This window comes from Panthera onca, chromosome A3 (genome assembly GCF_046562875.1).
Source record: "Panthera onca isolate mPanOnc1 chromosome A3, mPanOnc1 haplotype 2, whole genome shotgun sequence".
NCBI lineage: Eukaryota > Metazoa > Chordata > Mammalia > Carnivora > Felidae > Panthera > Panthera onca.
The window spans coordinates 70,895,236-70,920,794 of record NC_138341.1 but is presented as its reverse complement, the minus strand read 5'-3'; the positions used below and the strand labels follow the sequence as shown (position 1 = coordinate 70,920,794).

Sequence of the window (25,559 nt, the reverse complement as noted above, 5' to 3'; positions counted from 1 at the left end):
AAATGAAAATATAATGGTTATAGTCCATCATTAAAATTACTATCTCTATATACATACATATCTCCTTATAGATATATAAGTGTATATATGTGCCTAATTATACTAATGCCTATATATAGATAGATAAATCTCTATATAATCTTTTAATACTTTTGTCGGGGAGGAAGAATTACCTCTGCCCTACAAGGTCCTTCTAACTGGACTTATAATTAAATTGACATGAGACAGATTAACAGGAGAAAATTAAATTTAGTTTCATACATATGGAAAATCCACAAAACCATGGAAATTCCAAAGACAGGTAACAAGAGGCTTATAGGAGCTAAGGAGAGGTAAGATAGGGGCCTGAAGATACTATAGGGAGAAGACCATTAGCAGGAAGGTAAATAGGAAATGTTTGGAAAACAAAGGTTTCCCTGTTATGCAGATGAGGTTCTTAGGTAGAAAGGAATCTCTGTTAATAGCTCTTTTCTGGGCACAGGCATGTAGTTGAATGAGAGGGAAAGAAGTTTTCCTCAATCTGCTGAGTTTAGATTGCTTTTTACTCAAAATAATGTTCATGCCAAAGTGGCCCATCTTGAGGCAGCCTGCCCTTGGCCCTTACACTTCCTGATTTCTATTTAATGATGCCTACTTTAATAAAAATATTATTTTAAAAAAATCCTTCATAATCCAAATTCACTCAAAATAATTAAAGACACCAACCAACTGGTACTGGTCATTTATAAGCAAAATATGATTCGACGGAGATAAATTTTAAATTTTCTGTCCTTAAGATTGAAAACATAATTTGTTATCTGTAAATGCACAATATTGGAGATTTGGCTTAATGGGAATATAGCTGAAAAGGGCCGTAGAAATGTTAATTAATGATAATCTTTTTTTTTTTTTTTTTTTTTTTTCTTTTTTTATTTTTTATTTATTTTTTTTTTTTTATTTATTTTTGGGACAGAGAGAGACAGAGCATGAACGGGGGAGGGGCAGAGAGAGAGGGAGACACAGAATCGGAAACAGGCTCCAGGCTCCGAGCCATCAGCCCAGAGCCTGACGCGGGGCTCGAACTCACGGACCGCGAGATCGTGACCTGGCTGAAGTCGGACGCTTAACCGACTGCGCCACTCAGGCGCCCCTAATTAATGATAATCTTAATGAAAGCCAGTCATGAGACTTTGGCTGCCAAGAAAGTTGACAGTTCATAGTAGATTATATACGTGCATTTTTTTTTTTCAACTAATGAGTCATGGAAGAGAGTTGATCTATTCTCCCTTTTTAGCAGTCCCAGGACAAAAGAGCACAAACCTATGTGGGAAACAAAGGCAAAAGAAAAAAAAAAGTTAAATTTCCTTGCTACTTAAAGCCCATTGACAAGTCCTTGATACAGGCAGAGTGACCTTCCTCTAGGAACTCAACTGCCTCAATGATGACACTTTGCTAAGGACAAAAGGCAATCTTAGCTTAACGTTATCCCCATCTTCAGGATCCTGTAAATCTACTTTAATGTATAAAAATTGCTTTAAAACTTCCTTTATCTTTACCCCCCAAATATATGTTACTGATCATGTCCAAGCATATGGCCTACTAACATATATCTGAAGGGTCTCATGACTAAGGTTTTATTAGACAAGAATAAATGACTTTTTCCTAACAACAGTTAGCCCTCTCATGGTCCTGGAAACCTTGTTTTCAGAATTCCTTAGAGACTTATGTTATCCCTAAATACCTCCCAACCTGAAGGTATATAATCAGTCACCTATCACAACCCCAGAGCAGCTCTTTCTGCCCATGGGTCCTGGCCCTGTGCTTTAATAAAACCACCCTTTTGCACTGGAGAGGTCTCAAGAATTCTTTCTTCTTCTGAACCCCCACATGTCCACACCAAAACCAGTATAAAATAACAGATAAATGAGATTAAGATAATCAAGTCTATCAAATAGTTAAGAAGACCCCAGATTGAAGAATTCAAGCAGAGAGGGAACTACCCTTGCACTGGATGGCTATTAGGGATGACTCTTAGAATTCCCTTACAGCTTCAAGTATTTATGATTGCAAGTCACAATGAAAATGGGAATGACAATTACTGTTACCTGCTGAGTCAGGCATACATTTCCCAAGGAGAGGGTGGCAATGGAGCAGTGGCAAGAATACTGGATTCTAGTGGTGGCTTTGAGCATGGTGTTTAGGCTGCTGCCCTCTAGTTTCTTCATCTGCTTCCACTTAGTGTTGTGCCACACAGGGGCTAGGCAAAAACTGAAAGCTTTCCATGCACAATTACATTGAAGGGGAGGATAATTTGCCACCCTAAAATATGTCTTTTTGATATAAGGATTCACTTAGGCTGATTATTTTTTTAATCTTTATTTATGATTTTTGAGAGAGATCTCGGGGATACAGAGATCATGACTTGAGCCACCCAGGTGCCCCAAGGTTGATTATTTTTAAGAAACAGCAGCCATAGGAAAAGTTCTAAAGCCTGAGTAGAAGTTAGCCCTTCTGTAAGAAACCGTTACATTTATAAGAGAAATCTCCATTTGTAAGGGTGTCTCCCTCCACGTACTAGGCAGAGAAGGAGGACATTAAATCTCTAGAAACTCTTAACAATGGAGAAGGCAATGACTTAAATCTGCATTAAAACCTTAGCCCTGTTGTTTGTGCTTTTCTGGGCAACCGCCCCAAACTGGTGTTCCCCATCCCCCCAACGTCTTTTGTCTTCCACTGTAGATGTTATTTAAGGTGGTGTCTTGGGCCATTTCAAAGAGTTACTCAGTTTTCCTGGGTATCTCCTGTGTGTATAGGACATATACATGTGTTTAAACTGTTGTTTCATTTCCCCTGTTAATCTGTTTTTTCATTATAGTTATGTCTTGGCCAAGAATATAGAAGGGTATAGGGGAAATTGGTTAAATTATTAAAATTCCTTTTCCTCCCATACAACATGTTTTCCTCGTACAATACTGCATGAGAGATATCATTATTTTTGATAGTTAGCAAAACTAGGCCTCAATGATCGCATAGAAAATGCCTGAAGTCCTTTCTAGACGTAACATTCCTTGACTGTTTATAAAGGGAAGTTAAAGTTGCCTGAAGTTGCCAGTCCAAACAGGGTCTGATTCATCCAATGATTCTTCACGTTTTCCACGTAATACTCCCTTCATCCATGAATACACAGCTTTCCTGGCATTGTTAATACAACAAGAGACTTTACATGAGAAATAAAAATGAGAAGGTGCAGGAATGTAGAAAGATTCTTTATTTGAAGCTAACACGATCTGCTTGACGTTCCTCACATATTTGAAAATATATCCCATTTGTAACAATTATAATGGATTTCAGAGTAGGGGAAGTAACTTCATAAGAGATAATCAAGCAATTTTATCTGAAAAAGAAAACCCATTTCTAATTAATTGCGATCAATTGAATTTTTTTCTCTCCCAGGGACACTATTCCTAGTACCCTCAGGTCACCCATTTAGAAGGGTGAACAGACCCAACAGCAGTCAGTTTCATTATGTCTCCTTAACAACACAGGGCCATGTTTTCCTTTAAAAATATATAACTTTTTTAACCTTTGCATTTTCTATTTACTCATACCTAAATAGAGAACTTCTGCTAAGGTAAGAGAAATGAATGCCAAGTTCAGCTCAATGCAGTTAGTTGTGCTAAAGGCTAAAATTACAGGAACAGCACGGAGTAATAATTGACAGCTGAAGTGCATGGTCCTCTCTTTAGGGAATCTGTGATTGCTCTTAATGGCATTTAAAAAAAAAAAACAGGTCCTGTTAATTTTTCAAGATATTTTTAAACACTCGATTACTTTTAAAACAATCAGCACCATTATGAACTCCTGGGAGGCTCTGAATTACGAAATGAATACCTTTATTTCATAACATTTTACAAAACATTCGCCGTGGACAATAAATATCAAATCCACTAGGGGCTTTGGTAATGCAACACAAATCTTGAAAGGGGGAAACCTAAAGATGATTAGGCAATTAATCACAATTAAAGTTTTCAACTGATCTTAAAGGAGCTAAACACAAGAGCATTCCATAGCTTTGTCTTCTACTTGAAGCCTTTCCCTGTCTTCACGGCCTACAGATGAAAGTCCATGCTGACTAAACCATTTTGGAGAAGAACCAACCATGACAGGTGGGAAGACCACATTTTTTTGGACATGATTTTCAATTAGACCATTCATAATACGGTGAAGTAAAATAGATGGATTATGAATAAAAAATGTACTAGAATTGCCATTTCAGTGGCATGAGACTGATGTGAACCTACTCTTACATTAAATATACATTTATATTTTTGATTGCTTCTAATCACCATCAAACAAGGCCCTATCTTTAATCTCCTTGATGGCCTTCTAGAGGTCATCATCCTGTGGAGGGTCTGCCTCAGCTCTGTCAACATTTAGAACCTGGTGTGTGTATGTATGTGCATTGGCTCCATCACCGTCATTCAGAGCACATCAAAAAGCTATACTTTATCATATTGCCCTATATACAAACCAGGGTTTGGTTTTCCTGTAGCCTGAATGTGAAAACATCTTCCAGAAATGCTCCCCATCAGGGAGTTGGCAGCAACTCTGAAATCTGGCTTCTTACAGAAGAGCATTCTCTGAGGAGTGCTGTTGTTTCAGAATTATAATTTTATACTCCTTCAGTTCCATTCAATTATGTTGAAATTCAGGGTATTTGTTGAAACCACTCCTGATAGTCTGGGAAAAGCAGGACATTTTTCTCATAATTTTTCAAAGATAACCTTTCAACCATTTATCTGACACCCTTTTATTGTCTCCTATTCACTAGACTTCAAGGTTACAACAGAAAACAAAAACAAAACCAAACCAAAACCAAAAAACCTGGTTGCTACTCTTAAGAATTTTATAGATAATCTGGTAATTTATGTGGTCATCACATTAACCAACAAAAACCAAAAACCAACAACAACAACAAAAAAAACATAACGTTGTGTCATTACCAGTATGTCTACAAGCATGATATCTGGCCAACTTAATGAGGGGGAAATGCTTCAAGTCAGTTATTTGGGGTCATAAGGCAAAATACAAAGGATGTGGAAGGTTTTTTTTTTAAACATTTATTTTTAAGAGAGGAGAGAGAAACAGTGTGAGTAGGGGAGGGGGAGTGAGAGATGTGGACAGAGGGTCTAAAGTGGGTTCCGAGCTGACAGCAGAAAGTCCCATGCGGGGCTTGAACTCATGGACCGTGAGATCATGACCTGAGCTGAAGTCAGATGCTTAACCAACTGAGCCACCCAAGAACCCAAAGACTATGGAAGTTTTGAATAAATTGACCAGATATCCTAGTGATAGATTTTGGCATTCACATGAATAAACATATATCAAATGTCATTGCTCTTCATTAACTGTATCCCTAAAATATGGAATAAAATATGAACATCTTTCAGTCCAATGATAATTCTTACATGATTACAGTTAGAGTAAGTTGGGAAATAAGTTCTGAGACAAGGTCCAACATAATATTGCCTGTTAATCACCATAAATAATAAAATTAGGTTTTCTCATATCAATAATATCTGGACACATTACTGACCTATTATGTAAACCTCTTGATTGTACCCAAAGGTATGTTTGTAATACTAAACCTTTCTCTTCCCCTTCACCTAGCCACTTCCAATTGCTATTCAAATTTCAGTTCAATGTCACCTTCTCAGAGATTCTTCAACTTCACTAACTAGGTCAGTTTACCCTATAATTCTCTTCACTTTCTTTGAAACATCTTCTACAATTTCATATGTGCAAATCACTATTTTGTTGTAAATGTCCATCTCCCATAAGCAGGTGCCTATCTGCCTTCTTTGCCAATGTATTCCTGGGCTTAGGAGAGTAAACTAGCACTTAGTAGATGTATGCATGGTGCTGAAAAAAAATCTGTTGAAATAACTTCAGGGCAGGGCCTCATATTCAAATGGAACACTTCAAATATGGCTTTGCTGATTATGGTTGGTAATATTATGATATCTGATTTCCTTTCTTGAAGAGGTTAAATTTACAAATTAAAATTCCAGATTGTTATGTCAAACTCATTTTTAGAATCATTTATAGCTTGCTAGTCAATTAAATATCTACCTCTTACAACTTGTTGACATCTATAACCTTTTTGGTTTTTGTTTTTAAATGGTAGTGTTGGACTGTATAAAATACCAAATTATGTTGTAAGTATGCTTCTTTCCTTAAAAAATTTGAAACCAAGGCAGAAATAAGAAGCATGGGTTTTCCTGTATTTATTATAGAAATCCCATAAATTCATAAATCACAGTTTGGCTCTTTAAAAAGGTGTCTAGGGGTACCTGGATGGCTCAGTTGTTAAGCATCTGACTCTGGCTCAGGTCATGATCGCCTGGTTCATGAGCTTGAGTCCCACTTCAGGTAAGCCTCACTTTGGGTGAGCCCCACTTCTTTCTTCCTCTCTGTCTCTGCCTCTCCCTCACTTGTGCCCTCTCTTTCTCAAAAAAAAAAAAAAATGATTTTACCTAGTGGACAAGGGGTATATAGGAAATATAACAAGTCCTCCTAGTCTTTCCTCCTATTCTTTGTTTAATTTTGTTAATAAAAAGTCAGATTCCTTTGTACGTTCTTTTAACTTATAAATCTATTCAATAACTTATACACTGAGAGAAGACTTCTGTGAATGTAGGAACATTTTTTCTTACTCTTAAGAGTAACTGGTTTACACAGGCTGGTTCAGCTCACACACTGATTTAATAAAAAACGCTATGCTGTGCTTACTGTGTTATTGCTACAAAGGATGGTGGCAAGAGTCCTTGATAAGCCATATTAGCATTTAACTACCCAGAGGGCTATGAGTTTTAAGAATAAACTGATGAAGCACAGCGTTGATGCCGTTTATTCTAATACATTCTGTTCTGGACTGATTTTCCCAGATTTGGGGAATGCATCACCTTTAACTTCCAGAATAACTGTGGTGAATTTTGACCCTCCTAATACTGCTTAGGGAGCCAGAGCAGCAAAATTAAAAGACCGTGGGAGGTGGGGCAGGGCAGGGTAGAGGAAACTGACTCTTAGATGCATTAATGAGGTTCAGAAGTTTGCGGAAAAGTAGGAAGAGTTAACAGAAAGATAAAAGTAAATTATAAGACAGATACATTAATGGAATGCAGGAGAAGGACCCTGAGTTGACTAAGTAAGCATTAATATGGGGTGTGAATAGGTAAACATAGAGCTTACAGAACAAAATCTTATTGGGATAAGAATATCATAACTTAGTGAATACAGTTATGGCTAAATCTAATTGTATTCCTTTAAAAATAATCCATTTACTTGAGAAGAGAATACTTTGTATTTCAAATTTATTTTCTATTTAAAAAATAACAACAGCAACCTCCTTTAGATGTACTTATTAGCAATTCTATCATTCATTTTAGAAATCTAATATGTGGCATTAAAGATTTAGGAATATAGAGACAACAATGATCTTTGTTAAAATGGAACTTTTTGGCAAGGACTCTTATTCTAGTTTATTTAAGTTCCAATATACTAATAAGACAAGCTGGCTTTTACCAAATGGATCAATGAGTCTTAATCCCAGATCTGAGACTCTGCTGGTTACTAAGCTTCTAATTTACACAGAAGAATGAGAATTAAAATGGTCAGGCAGCAACAAATGGTTTAGGGAGGAATGAGAAACAATTGAAAGTAATTTCCTCAATTACACCTTTTCTTTTCTCTGTTGACATATGGTTTCTATACAATTCAGAGAGGCATATACAAGAAGGCTATTTAATAATATAATTTTCTGATAATTAAAAAAAATCTTATGAGCAATTGACTTCTTTTCACTTGTAAACATCTCTGCAGATTAATTTTGGTACTACTTAATGAAGCAGATTATGAAACACGCTTATCAATTTATCAAACAGTTGCCATCTACGATAATTGCTGAGGTGTCTCTTTTTGAATTATTCTCTTTTCATCACTGACAGAGCTAATCATGCATTCCTAAAATGATCTGATCACATATATTGTTTATAGTGAGTGATAAATTAATAAACCAAACCAATTGACTAACACCAGAACCAGCAAAAATGCCCTGAAGGAGGAATTAAGGTGAAAATACCTTCGCAGGTAAGCTTTTTTATATGATTGTTTTGTTTACTTTCCAATCCCCATAGCCACCCCATTGTCGTTATCTGCTCAGGAGGGGTGACTGAGCTTACATTATTTACAGAATACCACCAGAGGATGTAGTTCACTATACTAGTGTTTTCCCAGCACCGCTTCTAAAAAATTGCCCAATGATAGGATCATGGGAGAGGATTGGAAATGTCAATTCATCTCAGCTATGAGAAGGTCAGTTAGATTGCAATAGGTAAAAGAGAGAGTGAGAGAGAAGGAGAGAGAAATTTAAAAATATATATATAAATATTAGATATTATAAATCAGTATTAGTGTTGAGATGTGTTTTCAGACCAGAATAATGTGATCATTTGAAAAATAAGAGAATAGAGATAAAGTCATGGAAGATAAAGAGAACAATAATAGTGAGAGCCATATTCTTTATATCGGTCCTAGTTGGTGCTTGATAAATGCAGGTTCTGTAAATGAGTGAGTATGTGAAAACAAACAATTAGTAGAGAAGAGACTTCATAAAGGGAGCTTCTATGTCTAGATCAGGCCTACAAACTTGATCGTTTGGCCAAAGCAATGTATTAAAAGCAAAATGACCAATGTTTACAAAGTGGCAGATGTATGTAAAATCTCCATTCCTTTGAAAGTTGAAAGACATGGTGACATTCCTGGGGAAAGAAGAAATAACTGTGACTGACAAATCACAGGCCACAAATCAATGCAGGATATTTTCATATTAACTAGACTCATCTCAAGAAAGAAACCATTTTGTTGTCAGGATGTTATGATATTCTCATTTTTGCCGTTTGTGGGCTGCTTCCCTAACAAGATAAAGTGTCTGGATACTGGATACTTCCCTCCTTTAAAACAGTTTTATATCCCCAGTTTCTAAGCCTTTATACATTACTTCTCTTTTTCCCACCTTACTGCCATTTATTCTCAGAACTGAGCAACCTCTTTAAACAAAGTCATATTTCTAATGATACCTAGCCTGTTAGTCATTTATCTGCTTGTTGGCATTTGAACTTTGTGGCACTTCAGGTAGAAGGTCTATGAAATATTCCAGGAAGATAGATTGGATGACAGTGTGATGTTTTCAAAATAGGAAGAACAGGAATTTGCCTGTTAACTTAATGGGCTAAAGATACCTTGGCTTTGACCAATGTGTACAAGAGATTTATGAAAAATGAGAAAGATGGGCAAAATTAAGCTGTTCCAAAACAGATCTTTCCTCCTCTTGGATTTTGTGAAAATTTGGCATGAAAAGCACCTCATTCCTCATTTTTTTTCATAGCAATGTCATTTTTCCAAGTAGTTTATTCTCTGTTGTTTGTTATATGAAGGGTTCTTTTAGTAGGAATAGACCAATTTGAAAAATAGACTTAATCTACTATCTCTTCATGACTTTCTCTCTATGTGGGAATCTGATAAAATTACTGCTCACCTACCGCTGACACATACAATTCCCAGGAAAAGAAGAAAATAAAGGAGATAATTATGCCAGACAAATCAAAGATAGCAAATAAACCTAAGACATTTTAAAATCAACAGGTGTCATCTTAAGAGAGAAGACATTTTATTGTCTGTGTTGCCATTTCCTGGGATTTGTAATTTGAGGACTATTTCTCTACCTCTATAAATAAAGTATTTGACATAGTGGATTGTTTTCTCCCTTGAAACACTTTATTTTCTTGGCATCCAGAATGCCACACACTAGTTCTATTTTTCGTCCTTGCTGACCATTTATTCTGTCTCCTTTGCTAGATTTCTGTTCTTTTGTGACCTCCAAATATCAGAATACTCAGTTTTCATACTTCTCCATCTAAACTTCTTTTCCAAGTGATTTCATTGGGTCTTGTGACTTTAGTCAATCTATATGTGATGATGCATAAGTTTGTATCCCAAGCTCCAACTTCTCCTGGAAATCCCAAATTATCTACCCTCCTGTACACTTCACTTTTCTACTTGGATCCCTACCAGGTATGTCAAAGCCAAACATTTACTTTCATGTCTTAAAACAAAAGCATTAAAACACACACACACACACACACACACACACACACACACACACACATTCTCCACTTCACCTCCCCCTCACAAAAGAAAAAGCTCTTGATTTCCCAATCACACACACACACACACACACACACACACACACACACACACACAAATATTATCCACTTCACCTCCCCCCAACCCCTCCACCCCCGCCTCCCCCCACAAAAGAAAAAAGCTCTTGATTTTCCAATTCTTCTTTCTCAGCCTGGGCTTCCTCCAGTAACACCACTGTTCTCAGTTTAGTAGGTTAACATTAAAGAATATATTTAATCCTGCTTTCTCTTAGACCCCAGTTCTAACCTGTTAGCAAGTACTGTCTGCTCTGCCTCCAAAATAAATCTGGAGGGGTGCCTGGGTGACTTAGATCATTAAGCTTATGACTTTGGCTCAGGTCATGATCTTGTGGTTCTTGAATTCGAGCCCGCATTGGACTCTCTGCTGTCAGCACAGAGCCCACTGCACATCCTCTGTCTCCCTCTCTCTCTTTCCCTTCTCTTCTGTTTCTCTCTCTCTCTCTCTCTCTCTCTCTCTCAAAATAAATAAATAAACTTAAAAAATAAATAAATGTGGAATTTGGCCATGCCTTCATTTGACAATCATAACCACTTTCTCTTGTGTGGACTCCTGATAGAGCATCCTAGCAGGTTTTCTTTTTTCCATGCTTCCCTAAAATCTGTTGCCTACACTAAAGCCAGAGTTATGTTTGTAAAAATAGAAGTCATTCTCATGATTAAAAACTATCAATTGATCTCCTCTCACATTAGGACAAAATTCAAATCCTTTTCAATAACCTGAAAGATATGACAAGGCATCTGGCCACCTCTGGTATGAGAATGGCTCCTAAAATACAAAACTCTAGGAAAAGAAAATAAAACAACAACAACAACAACAACAACACAAAAATAGGGCTTTTATATGCTTGCTAGTCTTAAAATACAGTCTGATTTCATTCACTTCAATTAAATATGCAAGTACCATTCTCATGTTACACCGCTAAAACCCATGGAAGATAAAAAAAATGAGTCACAATAGCTAATGTTTATAGTATAACTTATACCAGGCAATGTGCTAAAGGCTTTAGAGGTATTATATTACTCAAGTTCCTTGTCATAGCCCAGGAGATACAAGGTTCCCTATTTTAGCGATGAGAAACCAAGTAAATAGGTAACTTGCTGTACATCAGACAGCTATTTAAGAGGAACTTGAATCCTTGTCTTTCTGATAGCTAGATCTAGTCTATGTTGGTGATTCTCAGTGTAGAACTGTCAGAGGCAAGCCTCAAGGACACCCCTACTGACCCTACAAACTCAATTAATCCAAATATTAACTGAGGGATTAATGATGTAGGGCCAATGTAAATGACCAATGCAAGGCCATTTACCCATGTCAATGGTGTCCTTACTAGTAATCTATCAATTACTGAATTACTAAAACTTAGTTTTCATAAGCTAAAATAATACTTAATAGAGTTTACTGAGGATGCTAGTTCAATATCCTAATGAAAAACCTAGCTGCTACCCAGTACCTGGGGGTAACGCAAATGGCACCCTGTGCCCGAGTACATGCAGATAGCCAGAAGTGCCAAGACTTAAGAGGGACATACTTTTTTATCAAAGCATCTTGGGCAGTGGTAGCAATGGTACTATTGCTATTGTACTATTATTCTTGCTTTACATTATAAATTCCTGTTTAAACTTTATTACTGTCAATTTAACTGTTTATGGACCCTTTGCCTACCCCTATTCTGTGTAATGATGCACATTTGAAGCAAAGCTATCCGTGATCCACAATTGTATTAAGGCTAGACTTTAAAACATTTGCACATAGCAAACACATATGAATCACGACACTCCTGTTACAAAGCATGCACATATCCCACCCTGTTTGAATTTTCTTTACAGTGATGTTTCATTGCTATCAAGGGCTTTTTATTTGTCTGTAATGGAATGGGTCATGGATAATAGTGGTCAAAAAACGACTGAGAACTTCTTTTTGAGGTTAACAAGTCTGCTAGCTTTCCTCCAGGGCTTCCTAATGTAGTGTGCAAGAGAGTGCAGGGAGAGGTAAGTGCAATCAGTGAGGGACAGATAGACCCTCAGGTAAATTGTCCTAATATTGCCCATGATACTCAAGCAGTCCACAGTGGTAAGTGTTAAAATGCAGAAACTGTAAGGTAGCCTGTCAAGTAAAATAGCAAAGAGCCTATCTTTAATTGTTCTTCATATTTTCTAAGACAGGTTTCTGAATAATTTTACATGGAAGAGTTGCATTTTTGTTTCCTTAAGTTTTGAACTTAAGGTCAAACTGGCTGAGGGTTGTACCTTCTCATGAGTTTTGAGCATGTTCTAAAGAGGAAAAGCAAAGACACTGAATTTACTACCTGGATTTCCTATGAAGAGCAGCAAGTTCTAGTCTCAATCCCCTCTGGACAAAGGAGATCTTTAAGAGATGCTGTGCAAGGGCCCTTCCGCACACCTTGATAACTGTTCTGGCTCTTGGGGTTCCGATCACAAGGGCCACTCTACTTTTTACCTTCTCTGGGCCTGTGTCAGCAAGGGGCTGACAGCAAGGTTTGGTTCCTACCTTTTGTAGTTAACTCCTCAAATGAGAAAAGAAAACCAGCCAGAGAAGATAAACTATTCAAGTGGCAATCAGTGACACTGCTCCTCCTCCCAATCTCTCTGGTGTGCTTTAAGACAGAAACGTATAATGCTGATTTATCAGAGTTCAATGAAGTAAACAGACCATTCTTCCAAGGTTCTCTGTTTGTTATGATGAAGTGTAAGCCAAGAATGACAACAAGGACAACTAATATTTATTATGTTCCTACTATGGGCCATGGACTCTGCTAAGTGGCTTGCTTACTCACTTGTTTAACACTAACAGTGACCCTAAGCAGTTGATACCATATTGTACCCATTTTACAGATGAGGACACTAAAGCTTGCACATAGGTTCACTGGCCATTTCTTGACTGACAAACCAGTTCCTAATATTCTTCTATTCTGTAAAGCTGAGCTTTTCAATGCGTTTTGACTTAAAGCTCTATTAAAACTCTATATAGAGAGATGTTTATTCACAGTTACTTTCTGGTTAGTTTTAGTAAAAATGGTAGGCTCAAAGGAAACTTTTTTTTTTTTTGAGTAGTGAAGGTATCAGAAATTAAAAAAAATTTTTTTAAGAAATATAATTTTTATCTTTAAAAACGTCCTTACTAGTTTTGCTGGCATTCTTGACTCAGTTCTATATTCCTGTATGGTAACAGAAATGTTTGTATATAAAAAGGTATTTTATTTTATTTTATTTTTTTTTTTTTTTCAACTTTTTTTTTTAATTTATTTTTGGTACAGAGAGAGACAGAGCATGAACGGGGGAGGGGCAGAGAGAGGGAGACACAGAATCGGAAACAGGCTCCAGGCTCCGAGCCGTCAGCCCAGAGCCTGACGCGGGGCTCGAACTCACAGACCGGGAGATCGTGACCTGGCTGAAGTCGGACGCTTAACCGACTGCGCCACCCAGGCGCCCCTAAAAAAGTATTTTAAAAATCCCATTCTAGGCATGTCTGGGTGGCTCAGTTGGTTAAACATCCAACTCTTGGTTTCAGCTCAGGTCATGATCTCATGTTTCGTGTGTTCAAGCCCTGAATTGGGCTCTGTGCTGACAGTGCAGAGCCTGCTTGGGATTCTGTCTCCCTCTCTTTCTGCCTCTCCCCTGCTTGCTCTCTATCTTAAAAATAAATAAATAAACATTAAAAAATCCCATTTTAATTGCAATCAGTTAATTAATCAACAAATGTAGTAAAACTGCAAAACAAAACAGAATCCTGCAATGTTCTTAAAATACAGTTTTTCCACACTCAAAACAATGCATCATAATTCTGCAAACAATGTGACAAAATACTGAATTGTACTGCAGAAAAAGAAGAATGTTGTTAAAATCATGATCATCATCTTAGTTTAAACGTTGCTTTACACACAAGCAAGATTTGGTGACTATATTAAGAGGCTCTGACATTCCTCAAGTCCATAGTCTTTTAGGCTGTTTTTCTCTTATTAAATATGACTGATTTATTGGCTAAGTTTCCCCCGGTAACTCCCAGTACACAGAAAACTGGCAAATCTGCATTATTTTGAGTCTCTGCTAAGGTTACACTTTTTCATAGATTCATACGCCATGGAATTTTAAAGTTCCTGCCTGTGATAAAGCTTAATATTGTACCCATTATCTTAACATTCTTATTATTTTCTATTAAGGAAGTACGTCTGGTAAATTCAGGTAACTAAAGAATATACACTATTTTAATGCAATGTTATTCAAGCATTAGAATTCTATTTAATTAAAAACAGTGAAAATACAGCCAAGGACTTATTATGTTAGGCAGTAAGAAGAAAAAAAATGTGTGTTCATCTTATGTAGGATACACATGAGACCTCAAACACATGTATGTTTGTGAAAATGGAAATCATTTACCATAGTAGATTAAACTAAAAGGAAGTTCCTGATAATTAACATGTACACAGTCACCTCTCTATATAGAGAAGTTCAAGAGACATTTTCATTTGTGGGAGCGTGCTCACTGGGAATAATGGGCCCTGCCTTTGGACAGGATTTACTTATAATCCAGCTAGTTCAGAAATGTACTTGTTGCCTAAATAGGTGGCTTCCCCCATGTGTTTTCTGTTACCAGTTCTAGAGTTCTGGCTTGGGAGAGTAAAAGTGATAGGCTATTCAATTATCAGCCTAAGGGTGGGGCTGAGAGACACTCTGAGTTTCAGCCAGCCATTTCTTTGCTGGATGGTAGGTAGAGTAGATATACAAGCATATATATGAAATAAACTTCCTTTTCTACTCAGTGGGAATAAATTATAACATGTCTGGGAAAATATGTACATAACTATTTTCAGGACTGATTTGAGGCCATAATGGATTTTAAAAAGCCTAACTCAAACAGGGAATAAAAGCTTGATGATTCTATTCTCTCTCTGTTTCTATGTTTTTTACATAGATTTTTTAAAGGGTTGAGTTCTTAGAAGACCTTAGCCATTTTTTAAATGGCTAGTACATATGAATTCAAGGAGAAAGAGAAAAGGCTGCTCTTAAATCTTGTATAAAACCAGGATTACAGAGGAAAAGTTATGAAAGGAGGTATTTTCAGTTATTAAGCATGACTGCCTCTCACGGGAGAATGGGTTATTTGCATTTAAAAATATTAATTTATTTTGAGAGAGAGATGCACACACATGCATGAGTGGGGTTTGGGGGTGCAGAGAGAGAGAGGGAGAGAGAGAATCCCAAGCAGGTTCTGAGGTGGCAGCACAGAGCCCAACACAGAGCTCAATTTCATAAACTGTGAGATCATGACCTCAGCTGAAATCAAGAATCGGATGCTAAACCTACTGAGCCACCCAGACACGCCAGGTTATTTGCATTTTATTTTTCCATGTTTTCCTCGATATTTTCAAAATTTTCTAGGAATGTTTTCCAGCAATGTTACAGCAGAATATATTTTGTCTATTCTATATTCACATATTCATCTACTCCATGATAAAGGATATTATTTTTTTCTCTCAGCTTATCTTCTGTCTCTCATTGGTAAATTTTACAAAAATAATTAGGCATACTTCACTCAGTCCCAAGCTTCTTCCTCTTTAGGGAGTTTCTAGTGGAAAGCCCAGGTCCCCCTGCTTCTGCAAGGTCTCTGTTCCATGAATGCATCTTGCCCAAGGTCCATCACTCATATGTCTGGGAGCTAAGCTTACCTAACCAGTGTCCGGTTAGCAGCCTTATGTGACTCTTACAACTAAGTCATGCTATTCAAACTGGTGTTTTGTCTGCCTAAGTGTTCTTGAAAAACTTGAATTCTGCAAAAACTTACACTACTCCAAACCTACCAAACTATACCCAGAGCACTTGGCAAACCATCAATAATTCTAATAAAAATACTATCACTGAAGTACATTTAATTTTTAATAAATATAATAAATAATAGGTCTTTAGTTAAAACTAAAAGGCAAAATGTTGTTTGACGGACAGTAGTCTGAGAAAGAACTGAGGATTCTTTGGAGACATGAGCAAAGTACAGGAATGTCACGAAAAACAGTGCAACTGGGGTGCCTGGGTGGCTCTGTCGATAAAGTGGCCGACTCTTGATTTTGGCTCAGGTCATGATCTCAGGGTTCATGGGACTGAGCCCCATATTGGGCTCTGCACAGGCTGGCAGTGTGAATCCTGCTTGGGATTTCTCTCCCTCTCTCTCTCTGCCCCTCCCTGGCTGGCTCTCTCTTTCTCAAAATAAATACAAAATAAACATTAAAAAAAACAAAGGAAGAGCATTGCAATCAACATTAGAAGACCAGAGCTTGTGGCCTGTGTCCCAAGAAAGAAACTAGGTTGAATGGGCAAATGTATTTGGCTCCTCTACTGCTTATTGTCTTGACCTGTTTGCACACTTTGCATGTAGCTGCTGTTACTTGCTGGTGTAAAATATTAATATGCCACAAAAAAAAATCACAAATGGGGGATGTAATGTAACTCTCCACTACATTGATATATTTCCTGCATTCCAAGTATGCCTGAGATTTTCCAGGGTAAAAAAATGGGACACATAGCAAAACAGACTAAACCAAACAGGATATTTGTTTTTATATCTGTCATCTCCCCTCCTTTCAATTCTCAAGTTGTTTAGAACCCTAGAAGGAAAAGGAGTGCTCTTCCCCTTCCCCCCGAAGGTCAGGGCTCAAAAACTCAATAACTTGTATAAATATAATAAAGCATACCTAAAAATACATAGACTTGTTCTTATAAGAGATAAAAGAAAAGCAAAATGTGGATAAAGCTTTTGGCCTTCAAAAAAACCCCAAAGCAGCAATACCTGGACAACAAGATTCTTATTAGCAAAACCACAAGAACACCCTAGACTATTTCCAGATAAAGTGGCATTAAGAAGGTTCCTTTGGACTAAATTGGAATAAACTCATAACCTTGTAAAAAATGGAATTCAAGACATGCTACCCCAAAACATGGTACCTTGGGCATACTGAATATCTTAGGTAGAAAGAATCTGAGAAGTGAAGTATACAGGAAGCACTTTCTGATTTTCCCCTGCAGGGGGCCATAAAAACCTCCTGTGAGGTGTCCTCCCCATACCTGGAGGAAAGAAGCATCCTTATCTCTGAAGACAAAGAATACAGCAGAATGTGAATGAACAGGACTTGCCAAATTTCCCTCCCTTTACTACACTCAGCTCAGACTATCCTATTATATCTTTCCAGGAATTTCCATTCTTTATCTAATCTAGCATAAAAACACTCAGGTTTAACCATTTCTTCCAAGCCTCATTTCCTCATGGAGATTTCAGTGTCACATAAAATTTACATTAAATAAAAAAATAAATTTTGTGCTTTTACTTATTAATCTGTCTATAATTATGGGGTCCTCTTTGAGAATTTATAAGGGTAGAGTAAAAAGATACTTTTCTCCCCTATATCAGCATGAGCAAATAAGTTCTGATTGAAATCTACAAATTTATCTACAAAGAAGTTTATCAGAATGCTAGAATCCTGAATGCTGAAACTTTAAAACAACGTGTGCTTTGGGCAAAGAGGAGTGTTTTACAGTCAGAAGTATATGTTTTACAAAACTTGATAGAAAGTGAAGAAAATAATGTATTTCAGAAGTATGCAGATGATAGGTCTACAATTGATTATTCATGTATAGTGCTGTGTAATTGTTTCAAAATAAAATTCCAGGGCAGTGAGTTTGGGTGAACTGCAATGAGAGGTAGTCCACCTAAGACTGAAATTCTGCAATCCTTTCCCAATTCTGAGAAAAATGAATTGACCAGTGTAATATCTCAAATTAAATTTTCTCCCATGATTTTTTCAAAGATCTCTGGTCCTGTTACCCCATTGTCCTCCCATTTGATATTAAGCATTTGCTTAGCCTTTCAGGTTCATCTATTTTTTTAAAAATTTTTAACAGTTATTTATTTTTGAGAGAGAGGGAGAGAGACAGAGCATGAGTGGGGGGTGGGGCAGAGAAACAGGGAGACAGAATCTGAAGCAGGCTCCAGGCTCTGAGTTGTCAGCACAGAGTCCCACACAGGGTTTGAAATCATGAGCCATAAGATCATGACCTGTGCTGAAGTCAGATGCTTAACCGACTGAGCCACCCAGACGCCCCTCAGGTTCATCTTTTACCTTAAATTTGGTAGGATGCTTATTTACAGTAATGAGTTTTATACTGCCAAAATGGGAATTTTTTTTAAATCCATTTTGTTTTAGATGGAAAGGCGTGCTAGTGAAAGTATTCTTAATATATATGATTGAGTCAAATATTAGTATATTAGTAGTGATTTGAAAAGTCACTGCTGAAGAGTAAAAATAACTGTGGGAGAGTCAGAAAAGAAAGTTCTGGCTTCTGCCTAGAACTAGAAATGAACCCTTTGAGAAGCAACATGACAGCTGAAGACTTGGATTCCTCACTGGTGAGGAAGGATGCAGAGGGGGCCTTGCGTGGCTTATAGAACAAAATGTCTAAGAATCCTTTCAGCTCAAAAAGTCTGATTATTCTATTCCTTCCATAGCATGACTCATGGTACCCCAATGAGACTAGATGGAAGGCAGCTGGGCCCCTATCTGAGAAATCTTTAATTGGTTCTATCTAATGGCAGATGAAAGGCAAAGGCATAGGGGACAATGGAGCAATTCTTCCATATGAATACCATCTTGGGGTGGGTGAGTTCTCACAAGAGCCCATGGTTGGTATTTTAATTCCTTACAAACAAAAATATCATTTAAAAGTGACTTAGATCACAACCAGAATAATTTTTCCAATATCCCTTCCCGATATTTCAACATCCTGTGGCTATATTCAAAACTGGGAAAAAACATGCAAACCAGTGATAGCCTTCTCATTTCTTGGAGATCCTAGCTCAGATTATTTGCTTCCAGGAAGGTGACTTCTCTTCCCCTGTTGGCCTGGGCATGAGGGAGGGGTAAGAATCTCAGTAGAGTAAACTGAACATTTGACACAAGAAACTATTCAACCTTGGACCTGCCTGGAACAGCAGCCTTTTATTCTGATTGGATCTGTGAAAAATAATAACCCTGAGGAACTCAGACAAGCATTGTTTATCTTCTTTTATCTATTGCTCTGTTTGGAAAATAAAATTAATCTACAGCAGAGGAAAAGTAAGCACAACAGGCATTTGCTGTAGACACCAAGGGGTCAAAGTTACATGGCCTTCATATCTTTAACTTTTTTCGCAATCCAATTTACTATGCCCATTAATTAAGAAATATACATGGGGGCGCCTGGGTGGCTCAGTTGGTTGAGCGTCCGACTTCAGCTCAGGTCACGATCTCGTGGTCCATCCGTCTGTCCGTGAGTTCGAGCCCCGCATCTGGCTCTGTGCTGATGGCTCAGAGCCCGGAGCCTGCTTCCGATTCTGTGTCTCCCTCTCTCTCTGCCCCTCCCCCGTTCATGCTCTGTCTCTCTCTGTCTCAAAAATAAATAAATGTTAAAAAAAATAAAAAGAAAGAAATATACATAGAAGAGAAAATATTTTTATGAGAAACCTTTAAAATTGTGGCATAACATGTAACATTATATTTGTTTCAAGTGTACAACGTAATGGTTACATATTTGTATATACTGCAAAATGGTAACCACAACAAGTCTAGTTACAGTTTGTAACATTTTGTGTTTGTGTGTGTGTGTGTGTGTGTGTGTGTATGTGTGTGTGTGTGTGAGAGAGAGAGAGAGAGAGAGAGAGAGAGAGAGAACATTTAGGACTTACTTTCTTAGCAACTTTTACTATGCACTAAAATATTATTGGCTATAGTCACTGTTGTACATTACATCCAGAGGACTTAATCATTTTATACTTGGAAATTTGTACCTCTTGACCCTCTCTATCCATTTCACTCATTCCACAACTCCTTCCCCTAGCAACCACTGTTATATTCTCTGGACCTATGAATTTTGTTTCATTGTGTTTAGTTTTAACATCAGCAGCGAGTCTCTTGTAGACACTGTACAGATGTGTTGTTTTTTTTTTATCCATTTAGCCATGCCATGTCTCTTGTTTGGAGAATTTAGTCCATTTACACTTAAAGTAATGATTGATAGGTATATACTTCTTGCCTTTTTGTTAACTGTTTTCTAATTGTTTTATAGTTCTTCTCTGTTCCATTCTTCTTTCTCCTTATATTATGGTTTGATGACTTTTGATAGTGCTATGTTGAGATGTTTAGATTCCTTTCTCACTATCTTTTGTGAACTATATGTTTTGGCTTCATGACTAACATGTGACTTACACATAATATCACGTGTGTGTGTGTGTGTGTGTGTGTGTGTGTATAAGTTGGTAGAAACTTTAATGTAAATACATTCTAAAACTGCACATTTTTACACACCCCCACCACATTTTATGTTTTCATTGTCAAATTTTATACATTTAATTTTACAAATCCCTTAACAAATTGTTATATTTTTACTACTTTTGTGTTTTAACTTTCATAATAGTTTTGTAAGTGGTTAATGCACTCCCTTTACTGTATATTTACTGTTACCAGTGACGTTTATATTTCTATATGTTAACTTATTACTAATTAACACCCTTTCTTTTCAGCTTAAAGCAGTCACTTCAACACATCTTGTGAGGCAGGTTTTGTATGGTGAGAAACTTGGGTTTTTACTTGTCTGTAGGACTCCATCATTCCTTTAATTCTGAAAGATAACCATGCTAGTTACAGTATTCTTGATTAGAGTTTGTTTTGTTTTGTTTTGTTTGTTTTTTGTTTTTGTTTTTTATTGTTTTGTTCTTTTCTTTTCAGCATGCTCCCTTCTGGACTTCAAAGCTTCTGCTGAAAAATCTGCTGATAGTCTTATGGAGTTTCTCTTGTATGTAACAAGTTGTTTTTCTCTCGCTGCTTTTAAGATTCTCTATTTTTAAATTTTGACATTTTAATTGTAATATTTATGTCTTGGTGTGGATCTCTTTGGCTTTATCTTATCTGGAAATTTCTGGGCTTCCTGCATCTGAAAGTCCATTTCCGCCCCCCAGTTAGGAATTTTTCAGCCATTATTGTTTTAAGTAGGTTATCTGCCCCTAATATCTCTCTTCTATTTCTGGGACCCCTATATTGCTCATGTTATCCTGCTCGATATAGTCCTATATTTCCTTAAGCTATCTCTACTTGTTAAAATTCTTCACATTTTTTGCCACTCTGGGTGAGTTCCAATGCTCTGTTTGCTCACTGGTCCTTTCTTCTTCTTCATCTAGTCTGCTGTTAAACCACTCTAGTATATCTTTCAGTTCAGTTATTGTATTCTTCCACCTTGTGATTTCTGTTTGGTACTTTTCTTATATTTTGCATCTCTTTGTTAACATTTTTACTGATTTTTATCCCAAGTTTGGTGAATATCATCATGACCTTTACTTTGAACTTGTTATCAGGTCAATTACTTATCTCTGGGTTTTTTTTTTCCTGTAATTTTATCTTGCTCTTTTGTTTGAAACACATTCCTTTGTTTCCTCATTTTGTATGACTTTTTGTGTTTGTTTCTATGTATTAGGTGAAACAGCTACCTCTTCCAGTCTTGAAAGAGTTGTTCCAGTCTTAAAAGAGTTGCCTAGTGTAGGAGATAAACCTTGTTGTTCAATCTTGCCCTAGCTCTTGAACCTTCGTAGTTGTCTAAACAGCCTGATTTACTTTATATAGGTCCCAGTTGTTAAGGGTATGCCAAGATCTATCAGAAAACATGATCTTGGTCATATCCTACTTTCAGGCTGATTGGGAGTCAGATTCTCAGGTCACAGCTTTTAAAGTATGCAAACATATACAGTCCTACGTGACCACAGTTGTAAACCTCATCACTTCTAGACCAGGTGGTGTGGAGGTGTCTCCTGGGCAACAATGCAAGAAGTAGGGCACCAGATGAGTGTATAAGCTCCTTTCTGGGAGGCACTATTGAGCTGTAGCTATGCCTGGGGAGAACACAAGATGGTGTCCTCTGGCCTATGTTCCATGAGAGTATTACTGTAGCCTCTAGGTGTGTGGCATACCTGAAGACTCCCCCTTAGGCTGAAGTTTCAAGGTGAATAAATAGTCTTTTTTCACAGGAAAACTGAAGATGTGATTCGGTCTGCTGTCTGTGCAGTGCCCTGGGAGTGGTAGCCTGCCACAAACTGCCTCTTCAATTGTTACAGTCCCATGGAACTCAGGAACAAAAGACCACCAGAGCCAGACAACCAAAGGCAGTTCCCTCTGTGGTTTGTGTGCACCCACTGGCTTTAACAAGGCAGCTGGAGAGTACAGGAGCTGAGTGTGTCTATTGGCTTTAGCAGGGCAGTTAGAAGTGTGGGGGCAGGGCATGCCTAGCGCCTTTGGCAGGACTTTGGGAAATTCCAGGAACTGTGTGAACTTGTGTGCACTAGCAAGGTAGATGGAGAATGCAAAAATGATCCATGCCAGTGTCTTCCTCCGTCCCAGCAGAAGACTCTGCAGATTCTCTGGCTGACTATAAGATTAGCAAATGTGTCTCCTCCATGAAGAATTTAGACACTTTCCAAACGGCTGCTTTTGCACTGGGTCCCTGGACACAATGAGTCTGAATGGGAGCCCTTTAAAAGCAATCTTTTAAAGCCCTGTTTTTTTTCAAAGCTAGATGTTCTGGGGGCTTCTCTCTCTGGTGCAGGTCCCTAGGGTTGAGGTGCCTGCTATGAGACACAAACACTCACTCCTCAGGGAGATGCTCCTGCTCTGTGAGAGCCCTCTTTGTTGAGGGGTGCCCTATCTATCTTGATGTGGCCCTTTTATCCTTTGTTGTGGGGGAGCTAGTCTTTAAGTCTTTTTCAGGGGCAGCTGTTCCATATGTATCAGTGTGTTGTGGGATGAAATGAATTTAGGATCTTACTATGCTGCCATCTTGGACTGCTTCCTACCTGGAGACTTGATATTTTTTTGTATTAGCCATAATTTCATCCACACCTTTTTTTTTTAAACAAAACAAAACAAGACAAAACAATGTTTAAATGATAAAGTATGATGAGCTGTTTCCAATGATAAATAGCAATTTATGTTGCCAGTCTAACAAATGTGAATAAGGACCTAGTAGAACACAGAGTAGGGGTAAAAAAACAAAAACAAAAGCAAAACAAACAAACAAACCCTGCAAACCAGAAACAGCAAGCAAAGCTGGGCGCCTGGGTGGCTCAGTCGGTTGGGCGTCCAACTTTGGCTAGGGTCATTCATCTCATGGTTGGTGGGTTTGAGCCCCATGACCAGTTCTGTGCTGACAGCTCAGCCTGGAGCCTATTTCGGATTCTGTGTCTCCCTCTCTCTCTGACCCTCCCCCACTCATGCTGTGTCTGTCTCTCTTTCAAAAATAAATAAACATTAAAAGAAAATTAAAAAAAAAAAAAAAAAAAAAAAAGGCAGCAAAGCTCAATTTCTGATGCCATAGTGCCCCCTGCTGGGAGGTCTTGGAAGTGGGGTCCTCAGAAGATCTAACTGGTCTTTGACAGGACACAAAAAGAGGCCTTTGTGTTTTGAGCAATAACAACAACAAGAGTTATCTAAGTGAAAAGAACGTGTGCATATTGTTTTCATCTATTTCTTTTTACATAACTACGATTGGGAATGGGAAGAAGGGATAGGAAAGGATTGGGCTATGCATAAAGCGTCCCAGAACCCATTCATTACAAGTAGGCCTAGCCCTGGCTCCTCTACACCACTATGGGATATTGCTCAAAGCTCTTCAAGCTTCAGCTCCTCATATGTAAAATGAAAATAATAATAACTCTTTTGTTTCTTATAAATGCTGCTGTCAAAATGAGATTACACTTGAGAAAAAACACTTTTAAATGCTATGGCACTAAATAAAACCAGTATGAAGGTCAGGATGAGGTGGGACACTTCCATTAACCATTAAACTTTCTTTTTTAGAGTCACCAAAAGGTAACCAAGGTTGGACACACCAGATCTTGTCTGAGTGAGCAGATGTTCAAGGGATTCACTAGATTATCTCTGACACCCATATCTGCTGTTCAGATTCTTTACATTTCAAAGAGTAGAGTACCTGTTTATAGATGGCTGCTACTGGTTGATGAACAGACATGGATACAGGGGTAAAGAAAATTAAGGCAACTTGGTTACTTTGTAATCATTAGTGGCAGGCTCTCTGGTCTCCTCTTAGTCTGCAGACCAACAGCATTTGCCTTACCTGGGAGCTTGTTAGAAATACAGAACTTAACATTTTACCCCAGACCTACTAAATCAGAATCTGCATTTTAACAATCTTCCCAGGTAATTCTTATACACATTCAAATTTAAGAAACTCCACTCTGGCCTGTTTAGGCTATAAACTTTCTCTCTGGCTATATATCAGTTGATATCTAGTAAGCATATACAAAATAGTATTTTTGACTTGGCCTAACTTTAAAAATACATTGACAAGTACTTGTAAAACTGAAAGTGGAAAAAGAAACCATGACTAAGGATAATTAACTTCATGAGCCTCAAAAGAAACTATAATAAAATGATGTTTTTATTTATTTGTTTATTTGTTTATTTATTTATTTATATGAAATTTATTGTCAAATTGGTTTCCATACAACACCCAGTGCTCATCCCAACAGGTGCCCTCCTCAATGCCCCTCCCCCACCCTCCCCTCCCTCCCACCCCCCATCAACCCTCAGTTTGTTCTCAGTTTTTAAGAGTCTCTTATGCTTTGGCTCTCTCCCACTCTAACCTCTTTTTTCTTCCCCTTCCCCTCCCCCATGGTCTTCTGTTAAGTTTCTCAGGATCCATAAGAGTGAAAACATATGGTATCTGTCTTTCTCTGTATGACTTAATTCACTTAGCGTAACACTCTCCAGTTCCATCCACATTGCTATAAAAGGCCAGATTTCATTCTTTCTCATTGCCAAGTAGTATTCCATTGTGTATGTAAACCACAACTTCTTTATCCATTCATCAGTTGATGGACATTTAGACTCTTTCCATAATTTGGCTATTGTTGAAAGTGCTGCTATAAACCTTGGGGTATAAGTGCCCCTGTGCATCAGCAATCCTGTATCCCTTGGATAAATTCCTAGCAGTACTATTTCTGGGTGATAGGGTAGATCTATTTTTAATTTTTTGAGGAACCTCCACACTGTTTTCCAGAGCGGCTGCACCAGTTTGCATTCCCACCAACAGTGCAAGAGGGTTCCCGTTTCTCCACATCCTCTCCAGCACCTGTAGTCTCCTGATTTGTTCATTTTAGCCACTCTGGCGTGAGGTGATATCTCAGTGTGTTTCTGATTTATATTTAAACATCATATTGTGTAAGTTTGTTTCAAAAAGTTTTCATAGTGTCTTAGT

General features: G+C 37.7%; 1 protein-coding gene across 20 annotated transcripts in view; it reads right to left on the bottom strand.

Annotated features, from left to right (window-relative positions):
* Window positions 1-25,559, bottom strand: part of NRXN1 (neurexin 1) — a 1,127,584-nt gene that overhangs the window by 458,624 nt on the left and 643,401 nt on the right. The window lies entirely within an intron of this gene.